Consider the following 5,153-nt stretch of genomic DNA (forward strand, 5'->3'; position numbering starts at 1 on the left):
CGGGAGCTCCATTAAGGGTATAATCCCTTTGTAAACTACTTCTTGTTTTGAAGTACTAAAGCCATTGAGTGGCTGCTTTCCCGTGGACGTAGCCCACATTGGGTGAACCACGTATATCGTGTGTACTCTCTCTCTCTCTCTCTCTCTCTCTCTCTCTACTCTATAATATCGTGTATATAAATCTATCTCTCTCCATTAAGTAATCTACTCAATTATCTATTTAGCTACGTCTTATTTCCTAACAGGTGAAACCATGGAGACCAAAACGACCACTAACATAGAAACCAACAAGGAAGATCTTCATGAGCCACAATGGCCAGGATCCAACAAGAAGATAGGAACTTACCCAAACCCTACAGAGGAGATTGAGCGAGTCAAGCATTTAAGGAGTTTGGTAGAAGATACCCAAAGGGATCTAGAACCAGCACCTAGGAAGATCAAGATTACAAACACCGTGTTCCCTACACAACAACAACCTCACCAAGTCCATAGACCCTTGGACATACCTAGTGTCATCCAAGAAGAAAGTAACTTAAAGTCATGGGAAAGTGGGCGTACTCACTTCTTGATGGAAAGAATGTTTATAGAGGGACTACCTGATCCTATCGAAGAAATAGAGATCCCATCTTCCCCACCTCAAGGGACTCAAGCCCAAAAGGTGCCGTTAAACATTGCCAAATTGATGGATTTCATGTCTTCAGAAGATAGAACCACCATCATGTCCAAACTATATAAAGACCCCGAGCTATTCTCAGCTCTTCGAGCGTTTCTCAATGGAGAATTACAGGCCGGATTACCATAGTTTGCACATATGAACAAACCTGACTCTGTAATGAATGATGAGGAACTTTAAGCACCACCATCTGACCTAGCGGGACATGAATCTGTAATTGAAATACCCGTTAACAAGTTGGGGCAATACTTTGAATATGATGAATCTAATGCTACTCTACCAATCACTACTAAAGGATTAACGACGGTGGTGCGGGAGTCAGCATGGTGACAAAGAGTTGTTGGGAGTCTATGGGGAGACCTCACCTTGAAGCCACAAGCGTAGTGGTAAAAATGGCTAATGGATCTATTGTTACGCCTATTGGAATGCTAAAGGATCTCAAGATCAAGGTCTTGGGACACAAGGTAAGGCACAATTTCATTGTTATGGATTTTTCCAAGCATCCTATGTCATTTGAGATGATCTTAGGGCGTCCATTCATGAGGGAAGCAAAAATGGTGCATGACTGGTCCAAAAACCACGTCTACTTACAGTTCCAAGACTCTGTCATTCGAGTTGATCTTTTAAGTGGTCGAACACATCCTCTAGGAAATCAATTCATCATTGATAATCGATCAAACACAACAATTCACTCAGCTCCATTACAATATTGTTACACGTGTAACGAAGACACGGATATTGGGGAGAACTCTCCTTATATGGATGTACTACCTGGGATGACTGAGTCGGACAATGTGGATTGGGTCCACCTAGTAGCAACTATAGATACATGGGGAGCTAGAGGAACAACCTGGGTAACACTAGATGGGGAAGAGATACCACACATTGCACCAGTAAACATGTTAGGTGTAGCGCATGTAACATCCGATGATAAGAAAGAGACACACCTACCTGAGAGTGAAACGGATGATTCCTCAAAGGCTTCAGGCCAATACACATCAGACACGGAATCTCATGGAGAAATGGATTCAGAACCTGAGGAAACATTGAGTGAACCAAGTATAGAAACTAAACACTGAAAGCCTAGTACGACCGTCTATGGTAATTTATATGAGAGTGAAGAAGATACAACCGAAGACCTATCAGGCGAGTCGAGTTCAAACATTTACCAAAATCAAAACCTTAACAAGAAACAAAGGTCATATAAGAGACGACGATATCGAGCAAATGTGAGATCTAGGATAAACAAGGAAAGATCTAATGTAGAATGGCTTAGCTATCTAGGGGCATGTGATGCTCATCGAAAGCTGGTAGACAATTGGGGTGAACATCTCCAGAGTGTCATGTGGTGCAACCCGTGACCCATTGACCTCTCTGAATTGGAGGTTACAGAGCCGAAATTGAGTCAAACTATAAGAAGACGTCAAAACCGAGAGTTAGCACAACAACAAAAGTAGGCAGAACTAAAAGAAAGGTCTCTGAGCCTTTTTACTTACATACGGCTCCTGAACATTTTAAATCTTATACCACGGGGGAGCGAAAGGTTGTGTATGCCAAAGCCCAACGAATACCTACCAATGGAAGGAGTGGAGTCTATGATGGTCCAGCGGTAGTTAAAGAGATAGAATTAGCAGAACCAGGTGAGGAGTCTAAACTAGTCTTTATTGCTCAAGACCTTATCGAAACTGAAGAGGCTGTACTCAAGGAGCCTGAAGGGCATATCATGACATGAAGGGCGTTCCACCTTCAATGGTGCACCATACAATTCCCATGATCAACATTGCTAAACCCGTCCAGCAACGACCCTATCCAATGAATCCTAAGTACGCCAAAATTGTACAAGAGGAGATTGAAAAACTTATCCAATGTGGATTCATATACCCTATTGAGCACTCAGAATGGGTTTCTCCAATAGTCATTGTGCCAAAAAAGAATGGGAAACTAAGAGTGTGGGTGGACCTCAAGAAAGTTAATGCAGCTACTAGGAGAGATCATTATCCCTTGCCATATTCAGAACATGTGCTTGAAAGAGTTGCGGGCAAGGAAGCTTATAGCTTTTTAGATGGGTACTCTGGTTACAATCAAATCACAATTGCATTAGAGGACCAAGCTAAAACTGTTTTTATCACAGAGTTTGGAGTGTTTGCATTTCGTGTTATGGCTTTTGGCTTAACGAATGCCCCTGCTACATTCCAACGATTAATAAACACTGCGTTTAAAGAATTTCTAAGGGAGTTTTGTGAAGCTTTCCTAGACGACCTTTGTGTTTATTCTTCTTGGGAGAAGCATTTGTTATATCTACGAAAAATATTTGAAAGGTGCAGATTTTATCGCATCTCATTGAACCCTTTCAAATGCCAATTTTGGGTTAAGCATGGAGTCATTCTAGGGCATATAGTGTCCAAGAACGGGATATCCACAGATGAGAGTAAGATTAAAGCCATTGTCGATTTGCCACCACCTACGAACTATAAAGGAGTTCAAAGATTTATGGGCCATGTTGGTTATTATCGAAGGTTTATTTTAAACTTTGCCGAGATAGCGTGTCCATTGTACAAGCTTCTTATCGAGTTTCACTGGACGGAAGAATGTCATCAATCTTATGAGTTATTAAAGAAGGCCCTAACAAGTGCTCCAATCCTGCGAACACCCGATTGGAATGTACCTTTTCATGTGCATATTGATGCATCAAATTTTGCTATTGGGTGTGTTCTAACTCAACCAGGAGAACATAAATTGGACTACCCTATTAGCTTTGCAAGTCGCTAATTAAACGATGCCGATATGAACTACACTACTACAGAGCGCGAAGGTCTAGCTATGATTTACGCAATAAAGAAATTTTGCTATTACCTTCTTGCTACCAAGTTTGTGTTTTATGTTGATCATCAAGCATTGCTATATTTGGTAAACAAGTCGTGTTCCACAGGTCGAATTACACGATGGTTTTTAATTATTCTTGAGTTTGAATTCACCGTTGTTGTGAGGCCTGGGAGGAAACATGTCATGGCGGATCATTTATCTCATATCCCTAATGGCGAAGCTCCTACGGGGGTTGATGATGAATTGCTTGATACTCCTTTGTTCATTGTTGAGACAATGTCTGAATGGAGTGACAAGATTGTTAAGTTCTTAGTTAATGGTTTTCCACCCAAAGAGCTGCGAAAAGATATAGCTCAAAAATTCATCAAGGAATGCGAACCCTATTGCTTACTAGCTGGAACTCTCTATAAGAGAGAAAAAGATGATGTTCTTAGACGCTGTGCCCGCGAGGATGGGTATTTATATATTCTACAAGAGGCACACATGGGCGTAGCTGGTTGTCACTTTTCAGGAAAGTTGACTTCCCGAAAGATCTTACAGTCAGACTATTTGTGGCCCACTCTGTTTAAGGATGCATCACTTTTTGCAAAGGGATGTGATGAATGCCAACGCTTCAAGAAGCCACAAGAAAGGGATAGGATGCCTCTACATCCCATCAAGGTAACCCAACCATTTGAAAAGTGGGGCTTAGACTTTGTAGGACCGATTAGTCCGGCTGCACGTAACACACAATCACGATATATCATTGTGGCTACCGACTATGTAACCAAATGGTCTGAAGCAAAAGCAACACGAAAGGCGGATGCAAAAACTACAGCTAAGTTCCTCTTTGAGAACATTATCACACGTTTTGGATGCCCCTTTGAACTTGTGAGTGACAATGGAACTCATTTTATAAATGAAGTAATAAAAGAACTCACATCAAACTTCATGATATCTTACCACAAGTCTACACCCTATTATCCCCAAGCAAATGGCCAAGCTGAGAGTACCAACAAAACTCTCATCTCCATTTTGACAAAGACAGTTAAGGCTCATCGCACTGATTGAGACCTAAAGCTTACATCAACTTTATGGGCTTATCGTACTGCGTATAAAGTTGCTATTAATTGCACACCGTTTAAGATGGTGTATGGCCAAGAAGCTGTTATGCCATGGGAGTTTGTCATTCCTAGTCTTCGAGTAGCTTCTCAAGAAGGTTGGGATGGTAACCCCTTTGTGGAGCGATTATATATCCTGGAAAGGCTAGATGAAGAGAGGCAATTAGCTGTGCGAAATGCTCTAGTGGAGAAGGATAGGAGAAAGAAGTGGTTTGATAGCCATTTAAAGGATAAAGACATCAAGGTTGGTGATAAAGTGCTTATGTACGGGGTATGTAATGAAAAGAAGAAATTGAAATACGCTGGTAAGGGACCATATCGAGTGTGTGAAATTACCCCACAAGGTACCATTCCTGTGGAGACTCTAGATGGAGTTGAAACCATTGGATTCCTTAATGGGAGTAAATTCAAAAGATATTATGATCCTCTAAGCTAGGAAGAGTTGCAAGCCATCCATCAAAAGAAGGCTACCAAGGAACAAGCAGAGCTTAGAAAAATCCAAGCAAGAGTTAAGGCTCGAGAACGACAACAACGTCTTAGACGCCAACGAGAGGCTA

The sequence above is a fragment of the Adiantum capillus-veneris genome, chromosome 7 (genome assembly GCF_014529385.1).
Source record: "Adiantum capillus-veneris isolate H3 chromosome 7, ASM1452938v2, whole genome shotgun sequence".
NCBI classification, from domain to species: domain Eukaryota; kingdom Viridiplantae; phylum Streptophyta; class Polypodiopsida; order Polypodiales; family Pteridaceae; genus Adiantum; species Adiantum capillus-veneris.